This window comes from Buteo buteo, chromosome 15 (genome assembly GCF_964188355.1).
Source record: "Buteo buteo chromosome 15, bButBut1.hap1.1, whole genome shotgun sequence".
Taxonomy (NCBI): Eukaryota; Metazoa; Chordata; class Aves; order Accipitriformes; family Accipitridae; genus Buteo; species Buteo buteo.
In genome coordinates this window covers 12,715,883-12,734,080 of record NC_134185.1, presented here as the reverse complement: position 1 = coordinate 12,734,080, position 18,198 = coordinate 12,715,883, and the positions used below count along the sequence as shown (strand labels likewise).

The 18,198-nt window shown below is 44.6% G+C and overlaps 1 long non-coding RNA gene across 1 annotated transcript; it reads right to left on the bottom strand.

Annotated features, from left to right (window-relative positions):
• Positions 1 to 301: 301 nt before the first annotated feature.
• LOC142039626 (uncharacterized) lies at positions 302 to 6,181 on the bottom strand. The gene is made up of 4 exons (XR_012652985.1): positions 5,810 to 6,181; positions 1,624 to 1,717; positions 587 to 658; positions 302 to 439 (listed from the first exon to the last, which is right to left on the bottom strand). It is a non-coding gene; the product is annotated as an uncharacterized LOC142039626 (long non-coding RNA).
• Between the last annotated feature and the right edge of the window lie 12,017 nt (positions 6,182 to 18,198).

Here is an 18,198-nt window from a genome sequence, read left to right as displayed (position 1 = left end):
CATATGGGATGGAAGATGGTGCGTGAACTAAGAGTTTGCCCAAGGCCCTAAATCAAAATAACAAGCAGATGTTGTAGAGTGCAAAAATAATTTGCAATTGTCAAATGCAAAAACTTCTGTTCTCAAATGCAAGAAAATTGTAATGGTTTCCCGCAGAGAGGCTACTGGCAAGGGGTAAACGTGAAAAACAGTCCACATTCAATAGTTTTTTGCCATTAATGACTAAAAATAAAATAAAACTTTTACAAAAGTTCCAGACTTCCTCACTGGGGAATCCAGATAGAGAGGTATTTTCATACTGCTTTTTTATTTGGGCCAGCTCAGATTAAGCACAGACCACACACTGAAAGACTGGTCACTCTCTATTACAACAGCCATCTGGAATCCCCTCAGATTAAATGTGCCCAGACCGTCGCTGGTTTATGGCTGGAATAGGTTACTGCAGAAAAACAGAAAGTGTAAAGTTGTAATGTGGCCAAAACCTTAAAAATAAGTAAGAAATATAGTCTGCCCTTTTAGCACTTACTTGGGGTCTGCAGAAGCGCAATAAATAAAAAATTAGAGCCACTAGCCTGTTCTGACTCACCGTGTCAGGTCTCAAATCCAGATTATGAGCTATCCATCCATCTTCCTGGTAAAGTGGATCTGTTACCATCATCTGTAAAAGAACAGAGACAGAACAGTTTACCCTACCAAAACAAAATGAAAGGGGTGGAAAATCCAGAAAATAGCCTGATGGTCTTCCCTTGGGTCCTGTTCTTATTTTTCATGGTGTCCTTTACCACCCTGGTGAACCACTGCCACCAGCTCACTGCCCTGGCTCTGAGGCCAATATCCCACAGACGGGGCTACCTAGACAGAGCCCTCAGGCTCACGGTGGTGAGACCAGCCTGTACAACCCCTCTCTGACGCACCGAGGAGGTGTGGGGGGCAACTGTGGCTATGCGTTCGTGGTCTTACACAAGGTGGTGCAGAGCTAAGATCTGGCAGTCAAGTTCTTGCTGCCCAGCGTCCTCAGGATTGCCTGGGTTGCTACTCCTCAGGGTCTTCCTGAGCGCATTAACGGTCCAGATGCAGCCCATTGCTCAAGTATTTGACTTTCAGGAGACCTCCTCCAAATGAAACTCCTTCCGGACCTTCCCAGCAACAACCAGGACGTCATTTATTCCGTCCAGTCTACCTGAACTTTGCAAGGCAGTCAGAAGCCATCTTGGTCCTGACAAGCAGGCCACCAAGCCAAGGCGGAGGCTTGGCTCCAGCTGTTGGAGGTACTGGAGGTACTGGTACTGGGGTACTGGTGCGGCTGTGTCAGGAGAAGGGCTACAGCCCTGCAGATCTGCCAGCTGGGCCACTCACCCCTCCCAGGGCCACCCACAGGGTCAGGCTTAGGTGCTGTGTGGAGCACCTCACATCTGTGGCAGAATTGCCTCCCCACACCCTTACTTCATTCCTGGGGCTGTTCCCACCCCTAGCCTGGTAGTAGGCTTTCCTCGGTTCTTCCCTTTTTCCGTGGCACTGGTTGTGGCAGGAATTTACCCGTAACCCCTGTTGCCGTCAGCAGCAATCTCCGTGCAGGGGTGGCAGTTGCAGGTGGCTTTTCCAAAGCAGCGATCCTATACTTACTCTTTCCGTATGGAAAGGAGGACAGAGGACTCCAGCCAGGCCGTACACCAGGATACATCTTCTGTCCATGCCTCAGTGGTTCTGTGGAGGCAAACTGCAAAAAGGTGCATGAGGATATGAATGATCTTGTCACACAGTTTTCTCACAGCTTCATGGCTGTGCACAGGACTCGGAGCAACCTCCGGAGAGGGTATGGCAGAGCACTATCCATTGCTCCAAGAGTGGGTGCTGTGGAGGGCAACATAAGGCCAGGCTTCTTATAGGTTTCACCCCTAGAGATGCTAGCTGAAGTGCATGCCGCTTTGACAGCTGGGCACCTGGGCAATGAAGAAAACTGGCCTTGAATTTTCCAGCAGGGGAACTCTTTGTTAGCTTTTTACCTGAAGACCACGCTGAAGATGGGTCAGGAAACAAGCACAGAGCAGGGCATTGGAATTCAGTCTAAACACAGCTATCAATCTCCTCATCTGGCCTTCTTGATCACTGCTGTATCCCCTTGTGCAGATTCCCATGCACAAAACAACTCCCATTTAAAACAAAGCAAAGCAAACTTTTCCTTATCACCTCCCTGGCTTTGTTATACATCATATTTTCCTTCCAAGCGTAACAAAACTCTGTGGCAGGATTTATCGGCACCCTGATAACACTCTTTATTCAGCACAGGTGAAAGAACAAAGCGGTGCCTCCCTGCCTGCCCTCAAGGACCTTACGTGGTGCCTACACAAACATTAACAATACGTGTAGCCTTTGCACTGTGCACGTACAGCTTCGAAGTGTCAATCTGATCTTCTGAAAGGGTATCTTTCATGATGCCTCATCACATAATAGTCTTGTAGCATCTTTAATTTAAAACAAAAGCTCCTGCAGAGGATTGCTCTTACAGTCTTACTGACCTGAAGAAATCAAGCGGGGAGATTGCATGCAGACGGCAATACCTTAGAGGATGCTGTTCGGCTCTTTCATTTTTTGTTTGACGGTAATGCAAAAAAGGCACAATCAAGATCAGCATCAGTTGTGCTGTCTGTCGCCCAAATACACAGAGAGATACAGTTGCAGGTCTGAAAATCTGTAGGCATATTTAACTAGCTGTCTTTGATCTGTGTAGCATCTTGAGGTAACAGCAACTCTCACTTGACAGATAGAGCAGAGGCTGAAGAAGCCAGAGGCCAGGTCTGCACAGTGTTATCTGCACGCACGTGCACTACTGACACTATTAAAACGAGGTGTTGTCAAAGAAAAACTTGATCTGATTCACCAAATCGTAGCTCTGTCCATGCACTGCATCCATTCTGGGAGTACTTTTAGCTGAATTTCGGCTGTTTTCCCAAGCTGATACTCAAAATCCTCAGTCCACTCTTTGCACATATGTACATGTAACAAGTCAGCACATGGTCACCACAACCATTTATGCCGTGGAGGCACCTGAGCCATGAGCCAGCTACCAAGCAATATTCAGGAAAGCTGCACGTCTTGAAGCCTGTTTCCCCCTGAGTCTGAGTGCTTTACACCTCTCATGCAGGAGTGGATTTGGGCTATGGCGTAGCAACGCAGAGGCTTCAGTAGCACTACTGGCACAAGGCAACCCTACTGCATCTCCCACCACCTTCACACCACAGCAAACCCTCTCCTCATCTGTATCAACGCAACTGTTTGCGGACTGTGTGTGCTTCTAGACCTAGGAACCCTGGAAATACACATTTGCTTCTTTCTTTCAAATAGAAGAGATGCCTGATCTAATTTACAGCCTGGACCCACAAGCAGCTCTGTCAGCACAGCTATGGGAAAGGAGCCCTGCAGGGGGAAAAGAGTGACTGAAGATGGGGTGGAGGCTCCTGAAGTTGGCACTGACACCAGCACTGGGATGTCTGCAAAGTTTGGCCTCAAGAGTATTAGGTACGGGCACCTCGGCTGCTGCCAGACAACATATGTCCATTCACAGCTGTGCCCGCAAGAGTACCAGGGTGGAGAGAAGGAGAATTAGAGCATACCAAGAGAGGAAAGAGACCATTAGCTGCACAGGAACAGTGTTTTTAGGTACTGACTGCCATTGCTTTTCCTCTCTTTATTCTATTTCTCTGACATGAATAATTTAGAAAATTAATAGATTAAAAATTAATATATGCCATTGCAGAACGTGCATGAAGACACATTGCCAGAGATTATCCTTTCCACGTTCATACTGCAGGCCCAAAGCTGACCCTACCCCACTAGACTCAAATATTTTTATTTTTCCTTTGTGCATTTTGCATCCAATAGCTCAAGGGGAACTGAACAAACCTGGGAAATTAAATTACCAGTGTACAAACAAGACAGATCATGACTGTGACATTTTTACACTAAAACTGAAAAACAAAAGCACAGAGAAAAGAAGGACTTACTGAAAGGGTACATGAAGAATTCCCCCTTGAGAACCTGTTTCTATGTCTTTGGGGTTTAATTTAGTCCATGGGGACTGTGGATATACTATAAATGCCTGCTGTTTCAACTGCAGGCTATTCTAAGCAACGCAAAATCTTAAAAATACACAAAATTTTAAAAATACACAAAGCAAAGGCATAAGCCTGAGAGAGATGGCCATGAAGTAGTATGTCTGATGTTCAACATCCTGTATCTGGTAGAAAAGTTTCTATTCAGCTCAGTTTACGGCAATTTAGAAAATGTACTTTTATTAGAAAAAGAGAAAATAAGGTATTTCATGGTAAGCCACAAGTTAATGACCATTTGCAAGGAATTGTTGCATACTCACCAGGGAGGCAAGTTTTGTGATCCAGCCTTTGCGTTTGAGACAAGTTCCAATTTTAGTAGAATCAACGCAACACTTAATTTTTTGAAGGGAATACCTGTCAGTGCTCTATCTCTTTTTAGACTCTTAGGATTCACATCACTGTATTTTCCAAGCTGCTGCTGTGTGTGAAATTTTATAAGAACTTTCATAAGAACTTTCATTATTACCTGCCTGATATGCATGTTTTGGTCAGGATGAGGCTAAAGTCTGATAGAGTGCACTCAAAATTTTCCACAGCACAGGCTGGCTTTTCTCTGGCCTGGGTTAATCAGCGCTTTGTTTCAAATCTATGTAAATTGCTTGTGATCTCTTCACCTTGAATTCACTCTCTGCTTTTCTCCTCACCTGTTTCTCCCCTGTTTTCATTCCTTAACCCCTCCTCCCACTCATCTTTTATTTTCACTTGGATTGTGCCTTCTCCACTGGAGATACAACCCTACAAAAGACACCCCCCCAACCCCAAAATCCAAACCCATATCGCACAAGAAGCACACAATTAGTCTCGTATTTGCTGCCATCACATTATTTGCTGTGCTTGATCATTACATCCTATTTCTGTCCGGGTCCAGAGCTAGATGAAGACATATTGGGGCCACCCTACTCCCCCTTTTTTTTTAAACTTTGCTTTGGGTCCCCTCTCCTCCCCTGCCACAAGCACCAAGCATCCAGGCTGGAGAGACACAGGGTGATGGGGCACCCCATGGGCTGGGGGGCAAATTCTCTCCTCCCCACGGCTCTCAGGCATCGCCACCACCCCAGTGAGTTTCTCCCCCCCCCCCCCCCCCAACAGAGAAATACAGCAGCAGCAGCTAAATCGGGGAAGGTGAAGACTCTGTAGAGACGGTAGGGTCACCACCCCACAGTGGGGGACAGCCTCTCCCTACATTTCTCTATCACGAGTATTGCCTGGGTGGCTTTTAAGGGGCCTGGACCCTCCCAGCTTGGAGAAGCTGGGGCTCTGCAGCAGTTTTGCATGGGGCAAGAAACTGGGGCTTTTCCCCTGCTCAGCTCATTCTGAAAAATCGGGATGCTGGGAGCATGCCCTCTCATTCAGGGGCCATCCTAGGATATTTGGTCCCCTCATCCTTGGCCCCAGGAGGCTGCGGTCCTGCAGGAGCCCTCACAGTCACCACCACCATCAGTTCCCCGGCAGCATCAGGAGACAGAAGGGCTGCAGCATATTCACCTCCTCCTGGCATCTCTTTTCTTAGTGGCATCAAGGACAAGGTCTCCAGCCTACCTCTTGCTGAGGCCTAGCTTTGGCCATCTGTCTGTCTGTTTGTCCAGCAGGAACCAGCTGCTGATTTTGCAGCATCTGGCACACTTGGGTTCCAGTTCTGCTGGCCCTTTAATGGCTGGTCTAACAAATCTTTTTATTAATATTTATTATGGTTGACTTACATTGCCTCACTCCGTAGTGTACGAGTCGGCCTCGCAGAGCGGTCGCTTACAAGCCTTGTCCCCCGACACAGCTGCGTTTTCCGTGGTGTGCCTGATCTGCGTGTAATTCATGGCTCGGCTAGGATTTCTGTGGCAGAAATAGCATTACACCATCATGAAATGACAATAGATGCCAGAGCTGTTATCCGTCGAAGTGGAGCCCGAGAGTGCAACTTCTACCAGACTAGCAACAATTAGGTTTGCAAGTGTAACCAGATCCTATTGTTAATCCCAGCTCTGTTTGGGCATCTGTAACGACTGGTTATGTTGTAAGACCATGATGGCTTCCAAGTAAGAAATCACAGTGTTCTCATTATATGCTGAGTGTTCATCACATCAGATCCATTTCTCAGCATTTAATGTTAATTACTAGCTTGGTTTTGTATTAGCTGAGAGCTAAATGATGTAGTACTGCAGAAAACTATTAAGATCTGCGTCACATAGGCAAACATAACCATCCACTTCCAGAATGTGAAATGGATAATGAGTGGGTATAAAGGAGTTCTCAGAAACCCCAGCTGAACACATTCAAGAGCAGCGCTTCCTCTTTAATGGGCTCTCTGCCAGAATGACACATCACTCTGCCTCACTGAAGTCATTTATAAACTGTCCTTCACAACACTCTTTTCTCTCCTACGTGTGCTGCTTCTCCTCTTAGGGATAGTCGCAGAGGGAGGATGCACCTGACGGTAAAACACTGCACTGTTCAGAAGAGTAAAACCCTTGGAGAAAGCAAGAACCTAACTCTCCTCAGGACTAAGCCTAGAGGAGAAGGGAGGGCAGGGCGATGTGAAAAGCAGAGCTACACAGAAGGAGTTGGCTACCAACCAAATTCCCAATTCTTTGAGGCTGACTTGGGTTTTCCACTCGAAAGCACTGCCTCGGTTTCAGACTGTAATGCAGTATCTGAAGGCATCCTGTGTAGGTCCCCGCATTCCTGGAGAAAGCCAGGCCGGAGCTGGAGGTTGAAGTAAAGGTCTGTGAGGTTTACACAGCGCTCCCCCGGAGGGACGGTGCTGAGGTGTATCAAAGAGAGTGTTTAAAGGGAGGGAAAGGAGCTTCTTAAAATCTCTGTGTACCTTCCCCTCCCTTCCTTTCCTTCTGCCCAAGCACGCTCCCGTACAATGAGTCACTGGTGGTTGTCGCAGGCTTGGGATCCCCACTGTACTATTCAGCGCACAAGAACACAACCATGAAAAACTAGACCCGGAGACAGAGACACAAGAGAGCACAGGACAATTTTAGCCGTCCTGCAGGTCCAACAAACTACTGACAAGATTTTGGCCCGCAATGTTCAAAGGAGAGTCTTTCTGAAAACAGGGGCTGGAAGAAAGGGAGAGAGCATTGCACATTTTTAATGAGGAGTTCCTCCCAAGCCTGAGGAGAAAATAGCAGAAGTGCTTGCTCGTGGTTGATGAAGGTGGAAGTCAGTCTCCTGACAGTGAATGAAGGTTTATGGGCAGGGTGGGGATAGGCTCTGATAGAGCTTGCAAGTGAAGAAAAATTATTTCTGCCTGATATCACAGAGACGAGAGCCAGCACAGGGATGTGATCACCACAGAGAGAAAGGAGCCAGCAAAGAAAAAGTGACGATGGAGTAGTCCGAGCGATGGGCTAAGGAAATGACCATTGCAGCAAAGCTCCTGCTGCAATAAAAACATGAAGATGCTGGCTGCTAAGAAGCTGTGCGGACAGCTAGGAAAAGTTATATGTAGATGGGGAATGAACACAAAACCGACAAGGCATAAACTTGGCATGTTTATTTAAAGAGAAAATACTAATTACTTAGGTCATCAGAAAAAAAAAGTGCTTCCACTAATATCTGAAAAACCTTATGCCAGAAGGATTTTTATGCCTTTCTCAAGAAAGAGGAGTCAGCTTTTCTTTTGGGTAACTTGCCCAGCAATTACCTGATGCACCAAAGCAATTGCTTTGTCCACTGTCAGCTATTTATGTAACCATTTATACATGGCCCTACAGATGTTCTCTACTTACAGTCTAGGTGTGAAACTACAGCCTCACATCGAAAGCACAGACAGGAGTGTAGCATGCAAAAATGTTCCTAAGCAGTCAATTTCTAGGCAAAATCCTTTAGCAGAATTTTAAAAGATTACCCTGCCTTTAACCAGTTCCTTGTTATGAGATGCAGCACCAAATATTGAATTTAAGATACAGCAGATCTGGCAGCAGATTTTCAAGTACTGGGAGTTACAAGGGAAGCATAGCTACTCAGTAGCCGGCTTTATAAAGACAAACCGTGTGTTTATCCTTCCTTGCTCCATTTTCTTGGGCTTTAGAGGGCCTTCCTTTTTGTCCCTTTGAACATCTAGTACTTCTGCCTAGATGCGCTAGAGCCCCTGTTACTTCAAAACCATTGTTAGGAATTTCCACAATTGCAGCCTTCTCCTACAGTTGGAGGAAAGGAAGGCTTTTGACAATGAACTTCACATACGCACAGACAAAAAATGCATTGTGTGGCTTGCCACTTGCCTTTGTTTCCCTGTTTTGCAGAATTTGCTTCTCTCATCAACCTGCCTAGGGCTGCCAGGGAATAATATTGCCCGCGTGGTATTGAATTTGTCAGTCAAATGCTGAGCTTAGGACAGAGAACATCTTTACAATTAAAATGAGCTGCTAACTGGGGAAAGGTAAGGCTGTCAGCTCCAAGGAAATTTAACTTGTCCAGTAATCTCTTCCCTGCTTCAAGACTTTGTGATCTCCATGGAAAGACACTACAAAGTTTGTTACTATGGCCTTTTCAGTAATTCAGCTAAATCCTATTGAATCACTTCAGTTACTTTGTTTTCATCTTTAACAGCAGACTTAGACCTGAACACTCCTGTAAATTGAAAACAAATGTAGGTTAAAGGCCCAGCAGGGATTTCTCTACCTACCCCAAAAGCTACTTAACACTTTCTCTCCTCCTAGAAGCACCAACAGGCTCCTCCTTGTTAGGAAAAAAAATTTACTAGGACCACAGATGAGCTTGCAGTGATTACTACGGGGTAAAACAAAAATGCAACAGCAGTGGATGATAAAGAGGAAAGCATACAGAGAATGAAAACTTAAGTCCCAGCTTCACAAAAATATCTCCAGTTCAGGCATGCTAATTTTTTCACAAGCTTGTGCTCACACTAAGAGCTCTCACAAAAGCATCCAGTTGCAGCGACCCATAAGACCAACCAGATTTGCTAATGGCAAAAGTAAAATTGCCTGGAACTACTGTCATGCTTTAGGGTGAAGGAGGCAGCCACTGCAGGTGTTTGGTGTTGCTCTCAGGTACTGCCAAGTCTGAAGGAAGCAGGGCTTTCTGCAGCCCTCCATCCCTAATAAAACCTGCCACCTCTTTGCCCAGTGCAACTGTTTTGCAAGCATTGCTTTGCCCATCTGACGAGCATGTTTGGTGTTTGAAAGATTTGCAAGTTAGAGGTCAGGAAGCAATTCTACTCAAGCACTGAATTGCCAGGGCTGAAAAGGAAGAAAATAATTTTCCTTGTTTTTTTAATAAGTTATATACACCTTGTGAATATGTATTGCGAATGCATTTGGGCCACCATCTGGGGAAGGCAGACATACTCTGTGGAGTATCCTGCCAGGCATGCTCTCACAGGACATGGCAGCATGGGTGAGTCCATTGCAGCTTACCTGCTTTCTCCTCCTGACTTAACTCTGGAAAATTCATGTTGTTGGAGACCTCTTCCATCCATCTCCAGGATCAGATGAAGTAATTTTGGGTTGTTCCAGTAATGCATCACTTGCAACAGGAGTTTTAGAAATAGATGGGAAAGGGCTGACTCGGGGCACACATGTTCTTGTGGCATGGGGATCCCTCGAAGGGGCATAGGTTGACACTCATCAAAAAGAAAAATGATTACAGTGAGAGGGAGTCAAGTAAACTTAAGGAAACCTAATTTCCTTATGGGTTACCTCAGTTTAGATGTACCTTGCAACATCCACACAGAAATCAAAATGTAATATAGTCAGGGAATTGCAATCTGCTCTTCATAAAACCACTGGAAAGTGCAGATGCTGTGATTGTGCTGTGTGCTCAGTGGTGCGGGGCTATCATGGAAAGACATTACCCATCCTTTATTTGCAATGGGCTGTTATTTTCATTATTGCTGTATCACCTGCTAGTGCTGTTACCGTTAAATGTCCATTAGTGACAATGTCTGTTATTAACTTTCGGTTTTAGAAGTTTATAGCTTGGCAACTGTGGTAGTATTTGCAAAGGTTTTAAGGCTGACTTCTAAAAATCTCAGCCTGGAAACCTATTTATTTCATAAATTCTGTGTTTTAGCATTGCCATCATTGTACTTTGAAAAATGATTTCACAAAGAGGCTTAATTTAAGCAAGGACGGTTTTTACCTTTTAGGATTTCTGTTCCATCCTTTCATCACCATCAATGGCTTCAAGGTTTCAAGCTACCTGGATGAGATGGGAAGGGAAGGACAAGTGACAGAGGTATTCACAAATGCCAGATTTCACCTCCTCTCTAGGCTGAATTTGGAGGCCAGTTTCCCAAGGGCCTGTCTGGAGAAAGAAAGGCAACCCCAGAAGGCAATTCAGGAGACCTTGAGAGACTTCAGACCCAGAGCCCTTGTGCTCCAGCACACCAGGAGCCAAGTGATGGTGGCTTGAGGTACCTTTAACGTTATCACCCTCCCTCTTGTTGTGGCAAAGCCTGGGAGAGAAGCAGAGGGAGAAAATGTGCACTTCTCTCCAGGCTGAGGGAGAGTAGCTCTGCCCACTGGGCTGGATGATTTATTTCCATGGGCTGTACCCCTCACGGTGCCTCCTGTGGCAATATAACCAGACACAAACCTCAACCTAGAGGAAACAGACTCCTGAGGAACAGCATCTTTCTTGTGAAAAAGGGATGATTCCTCCCACACAAGCCAGGTCCTTAGATTTCCTGGCATGGGACGGTATCGTACAAGAGCGGCTCCGCTCTCGGCTGCGTGATGCTCCCGGAGAGCTGGCGGGAGGCCAAGCAGCGGCTGAGCCGACGGGCTCAAATCTTTCAGGGTTGTTCCATGGGTCAGTTCGGTTTGCTGGGCTGTAAGTGAAAAGGAGCATAGCCTGAGCCCAATAGGCAGTTTGCACTGCAGAATGAAAGAGACGGGGAGAGAAAGGAAAAGCCACTCCAGCAGAGAAAAAGTTGATAATGGAGCTCATAACTAGGAGAAAGGATGTCAAACGTTTCAAGGCTCTTTGACTGCAAGTCACCAACCTGTAACACCTTATAGAAGAGCGAGTGTGGGTGTTCAGCAGAGACAGATGCCCCCAATTACTAATTACCCATGCTTAAAAGAAAACTGTTTCAAGTTTGCTGCCTTGCAGATTTCACTGGTAGGGTTACTTGTCAAAGGAAGTACATATGCATAGTACTAATGTTAGCAATGAGTGGGATTTACAAATGACATTTATCTCCAACATTCAAAGAATAATAGCTGAGGGAGTGAAGGGCTAAGGAGTGCTCGTTTGGCTATTTCATTGCTCTGGTAATGCCAAAACCTGGAGTACTTTATCTATGGCTTTTGCATTCTGAGCTGTGACAAATTAGTCAAAAGACAAAACTTGAGAGAGAGAGAGAGAGTGCTATATATAAATATGTGTGTGCATGTATTCTAGCATAAACTGAAAGCATTTTCCTTGATTCCCCCTGAATCGTTACAATGATCTCTTTTAGTCTGGCTAAAAACATGAACATGGTGTCATCAAATATAACCAAGCGGTAGCAGTATCAAAGATGCTGCATTCTCACAAGCAGCCATTAAAAAAACGGGATTATGAGAGCATTTGCACTGGAAGAAATGCTGGACGGTGAGCTGAGGTATTAGCAGCCTGCTAAGAATATACCTGGGCATGTCTGGCCCCCAGAGGAGCTTCTTTGGGGGTTCCCACTTTATCAGAGAGCAGAAACTCCAGCCCCTGGTCACAGTGCCACAGAGAAGCAACCTCCCTCAGTTCTGCTCCTCTGTCCTACTTAGCTGGGTTTGGGTTGCTATTTTCATGTGAAGTATTTGAAATCAGCCTCATCATTACAGCAAAGAGCATTATCTTTCTCTGTTTTCCATCTAGCCCCAAGAATAACTCTGATGTCAGTGGGGAGCCCTCTCTCTGGCAGCCGTCTCCTCGCTGCCAGCGTGTCCGATAAAAGGTCAGCCGGCTCTGCCGGCTCCGTAGACGGACCTGGCCCATGTGGTCCTCTGCTCACACCCAACCACCCCAAGCAAAGCAGCCCTGGGACAAGCCAGCTCCCGCTCTCCGCTTCCAAGATCCCCTTCAGTCGTGAACCTGCCCTCAGTTATACCAGTTGCAGCCCTCGAAAGTACATATTGCAGCTGGGGCGGTGCCGGTGCCCTGTGGTTCAGCCGTTCCTACGCCACAGCAAACGTCCCACGCCATGGAAGGGGGGGTGCGTGCCCCCATACTCATGTCAGGGCTTTCCCAGCCAGCAGCTTGCAGGCGGCGTCCACATCTGTCCCGCTGCAGGACTGATACGGAGGGAGGGGAATAAGGCAAAATGCTAGGAGCCAAAGTGCTGACCGGTGGCCTTTGGGCATGTGGAGGGAGCACAGGTTCGTACTGGCCTCACCAGTAACAGCCAGGGTATTTTGTTAGTCTCGGGCAATTTGTCCTCCAGCTGCAATACAGCCTAAAGTTCCTTACATTCAATCACTACTCTAGCAAGAATATAAGAAATTGCGGGGTGATCAAGCGTAGCCCCCCAGGAATCCAGCCCTGAACACACAGTCCTAGCAAACCTCATTCATATCGTTTACCACAATGGCCATTTTGCCTGAGGAAAGATGGAGTCAGGACTTCAGAATTTGGCCCAAATCCTAGACTATATAAATAGATTTCTATGAATCAAAGCTCCATTATGTAAGACATAAAAATAAGAGAACAAATGAGAGGAAAAATAAGCTGAACTTCAGAGTCTGCAGTGAAGCATCAGCTTAGGAGTTTGGGCACTGAGTCAAGACACAGATCTTTTTCTTTTCTTTTTTTTTCCCCCAGTTTGCCTGCTTTGCTTTAAAAGTGACTCATCCACTCACTCCCCCTTTCACCAGCACTTTCCATGTTGTTTCAGACATGCCTGTACATTTTAAAGCTCAACAGAACCATCAGAACTGCCTGTTTATTGACTGTGCATCTACATTTGCACTTCCAAATTAGAGGGGGGAAAAGGATGTGCACAAACAAAAAAATGCCTCAAACACGTCGCCAAGGTTAAAAGAACCGTGGTGTGAGGCATGCTGCAGTTTACAATGAATTGAAATGTGACTAAAGGCAGCATGTGACAGCCGTCTATATTTAGCGGTGGCTTTTGCTTTTACACTCTTTGAGATACCCTGTCAGAAAAGCATCTATGTTTGTGCATCTCAGCAGAAGAATGAGCCCCTGAAGGTGTAGGAAATCTCCGACAATGGCTTTGTATACATTCCAGTTGTCGCTGGGGCATTTGTTTATACACGTTGCAGGCTTGCCTCCCTCCCCACCTCTGGCACATTCTCATCCACTCTTTGCTTTGACCAGGGAGTATTTTTAGCTGATGTAGCACAGTCATTTCACCGTTGGATCTCCTTGTCACACCTTTTCCACAAGATGTTAAAAGAGAAGGCTTGAGAGCAAATTGCGGCGCCCCTCGTAGAAGTGCTGTGGTTATTATCCCCCTAAGAGATGAGATGATACATATTCCGTTTGCTTTTTTTCTTTTTTTAATTTATGTTATTTGCATAGTCAAATGAGTGAGGAGTGTGTGTTTTGTACAAGGTAAATTCATGTTGAACATAATTTGGTCTGAAGTGTTTTCTTCGGTTCAGAGAGATTCCCTTAGTCACATGTGCACCCTTCCAGCAGCAAAAAAAAAGGAAGGAACTATACATATGTTTTTTTAAAAAAATCACCCGGAACTGTTCTTTTGGGGGAGGGAGATTCTTTTTTTCTTCTTTTAATGCAGCTTTTCTCTACTGTTTAGTAAATAAAAGCATTTCTTATGTGCACTTGTATTACATGCATCCTTTTAGGTTTATAAATAGTTACAGAAAATGATACTTATTTTCACAGTCCCCTTTCTAGACTGTTTAAAGCCTTGCCTGACTGCTTTTAAGAGGGCTTAGCAACATTTAGATAACATGGTGATGAATGCATATAAGAACTTGAAAGCACTAATAGTCTAGCTGGGATAGGCATTAGAGCATTCCCAGTATTCCAGATTTCCATAAATAACATAAATTAACCTCCCAGCTATTTATATGCAGTACCAGCTACAATGGCCTTTTATTTCATTCCTTTTTTCTCCCCATTTGCTAAATCAATATTCAGCTGACATTCTGGGGATGGCATCCATTTTTTGCAACAGGCTGCACAAGCACAATGGATATTGCATAAGTTTACTGGGAAACAGTCACTGAAATGTCTCACTGCAGCCCATTGCTGCTTCATATAGGCCTCTCCACTGGGAGATTTGCAAAACAAAAGTAAGGCTTGTTTTACAAGAAGCTCTACATATTGTCATCCCCAACCAGGATGACAATATCTGCCACTGAACCCATGTCAGCCGTGAGACTATACAACAGTAAAAAGATTTCTTTGCATAGGCCAGGAAAGGGGATAAAACTCTCATCCTCCAGACCTTGCAGAGATTCTTGGTCCACAGCCCAGCTCTAGACCTATACTCTGTGTTTCCAGGGTTTGGACATAGCATTTTGTGTGCTACCATAGCAACTGATGCTCACATATCTGCTAGCAGATGGCAGTTCCAGGAAAGAGGCCTGAAAATGTCTGTGTAGCAATCTTTGCATCCCTTGGACATTTCAGAAAGATTCTATCTTCCAGGCTTCTCTTCCTGATGTTTCGGACATCACCGGTTGGCATGTGGCTTCATGAAATAAAGACAGGACAAACATGGAGCTGCCTTGCCAGTAACACCACCAGCTGTACTGGACAAATCAATAAAATCTTTTGAAAAAGCACAGAACAAATAGACACATGGGAAAATATGATATAATGGAGAAGAGTCATAGTGGTTGTTGTGCAGGGAAGCAGTATCTCACAAATTTACCAGAGCTTTCTAAAGGAGGTAATGAGCATGTAGATGTAGCTCGTTTGCTTGATAAAGTAGGAGTGGATTTTCAACAAGGTTTCACAATATCTGTCACCAAGGGGTCTTAAAGATGCCAAACTAAGGGGAAAGTTCTTTCATGGATTAAGTTAAAGAAAACAAAGAGGAGGAATAAACCTTAAGGTCCTTTGGAGATCTGTTCTACTTCTGTGTCATTAAGCGTATTCACTAACCACCTAGAAAAGGCAACAGAGAGTAAGCCGACGAGGTTTATTGATGATACTAAGCCCCTGAAGTTGTAAAAATGAGTGACGACTGTGCAGAATCACAATTCAGTGCTGTGGTACAAAACAACAGGGCAATAAGACATCAGACAAAATTTGGTGCCTATGAACACAACAGCTATGCATACAAGGAAAAGCAACTCTAACTTCAGAGATACAGTGGTGGGTTTTGAGCTACCTGTTACCCCTCAGAAAAGTCATCATGGCATTACAACAGCCTTTTCTACAACCATCTTAGCTCAGGGTTTAGCAGCACCAAAAGAGCAAATGGCATCCCAGGAACAATTAGGAAAGGAACAGAAACCAAAACTCCTTGTTATTCCCATATCTTGAACCCTCTGTGGAGTTCCAGTCCTACCACCCATCTAAAAAAAAAACCCAATACAATTACAAAAAGGACAGACATGCAATACAGTGATTAGAAGTATGGAAAGAAAGATTCAAGAAGCAAGTAAACAACCGAGGAGTCTTCTGCCTAGAGAGAGATCAGCGGGGAGATGACAGGCATCTAGGAAATCTTGAATGGCATGGAGGAGTTGGATAGGGAATGATTATTCACTCTTCCTATACAACATGACATACACAGCGTCAAATTTTGAACCTACCAGGTGGTAGTTACAAAACAAAGGTGGCACTTCTTCACAATGCAAAGGTTATACTGAGGAATTAATTGCCACAGGATGATGTAAATCCCGAAAGTTTGCACGGGTTCCAAAAAGCAGTTGGACAAAGGCATAGGAAAAGACCATCCTGAGCTATTATGTACAAAGATGCCACCTCTGGCTCAGGAAGTTTCTAGGCTAGAGATTGTCAGAAGCTGGGAATATGCCTGTATCACCATCACCCCAAAACCATTTTCCTATCCACTGTAAGTCACTGTTCGAGACAGGTACTGAGCTAGCTGGGGCTTCAGTCTGGGCAAAGTCCTCTCATACTGAATCATTTGAGCCATAGGAACTGATCTCAGGCTGTGCTAAATGTGAGGTAACTCAATGTTTTTCACTGAAAGCTAATCTCCATCACCTGCTTCAGATTTACCATAAATTTATAAGAGCCCACACACAGTTATGGTACTACTCCATCCCACCTTGGCATTGCATGCTCTTTTACTTCAAACTAAAAGGGGCAACTCACAGAATGCATGAAGGGAAGTAGAATACTTGGTATTAGGCTTTTGCAAACCCTCTTGACACCCTCTGGATGTTTTGTCTTCATTCTTATTTTACCTGAATTGTCAGCAGTGTTGCCTCCTTTATAAAGAAAATGAAGATATGCTGATCTGATAACCTCCCTTGTCCATCAGCTGTTCTTCAGCAGGAAATGACTGCCATTTGGTCTGAGCTTTTCTAGTGGAATAAGGAAGGGTCAGACTCTGAAAACTGGATTCACCCTATGTTGCACCTCACTCAAATACAAGTCACATTGCAACCACTGCCACTGCTTAGAGGATTAAAAATTATAAGGCTAATGAGAATGAGAATCTGCCCCTAATGTACCAAGTGTCTCTTTGAGAGTTCAATCTGGTTCATCTTACTGTGGCTGCTGCCCCATTAAAGCCTTAAAGAGAACTCATAAATATAAAAATACCCAAGAGCGTGGCAGAGAATCCTGCCCTGAATAATTGTACTGAAATGTTCTAAAAGGAACTTAATTTCCTTCTCGATAGCCTCAGTAATACTTTGAAGAGAGAAGAATGAAGGTGAGGACATGCATTACATTCTGTAGAGGTACAGAAAGAAACCTTTTTGCCATGAATACGTCAGGGGAGTATGTCTAAAAGGGCTTATATCTGTGAAAATATGACCTCTCATTTTGCCAAGGTCAGTAAAACCTACTGTGATTCACTTTGTAAGTGTCGGTCACACAAGTTAAAGCTGCCTCAAGGCAACTTTAATTTCTGTACCCAAATGCAACAAGACATGATGTTTCTGAAAGGTTTGCAAAATCCTCCTCTGTGTGGAGGAGCAAGATTATCTGGTCCAACATTTGTTTATGATTATTTATGGATCCAAAACAAGTGAGTTCTTTCCTATAAATTCATACAGAATGGCAGATCAAAAAGCCATTAAGAGCTGTTAATCTAACACGAAACAGGCTTCTTAATTTCAGTTTCCTGGCTCACATTGTTCACAAGTGGGTGCTGTTCTTCTCTTAGCCTCTGTGGCCATACATGCCAGAAGACCCTCACATCACACAGGCCTGCAGTGCCATTTGTTGGAAGGATCTGTTATAATTCTGGGTTACACAATTTGCTGAATGTTTCTTGGCTTAAAGCTGAGAAGAAAAGTGGATGGGTCTTGCACTCTGCCCTGAATGCCTTTATATGGCTATTCAGGGGCTGTCACTGCACCTCGTAATCGCCGTTTTTGGAGACGGAGATGGGCATATGGGGTCACACCATTACCCATTCCTTCAAATATTCCTGGTTCTTGGTGTCAGAAGAATGAGCTCCCGACATACACTGCACTTGTGTTCACAAGGGATTTCTTTATTGTGCTAGGAATAGGAAGATTTCCATAGAAGGTTAAAGCATTTTGTATCCTGCTTGAGACTGGCCAATTCTAGATGTTTCTGAGAAAGGTGCCAAGATCTTATTAAGTAGTTGTGGAGTAGCATGATCTCCAAATTTACATGATCTCCAAGTTTCCAATTTACCTGCACCAGGAAAAGAAAGAGGCTTATCATCTGCAATGTGAGTACTTACCTCCTTAGATTTTCCAGTTATCCTACAGAGAATAACAATACATATTCTTTTACAGATGTAAATGTCTAAACGCCTAATAGTGCCTTTACTTTCCTCATATCTTGTGGCAATGTACCTGACAGATTGTTGCAAAAGTATTTACCATTTACTGGAAATGGTTACCTTTCAGTTTCAATTCATTTTTAACTCAGGCAGTGCTATATGTGCTGTTTGTGTGCCATAGGATGCTCTTCTCTGTCCCCTTTTATTCACTAACTGAGCAAGCCCAGCCTTTTTGTCAACTTTTCA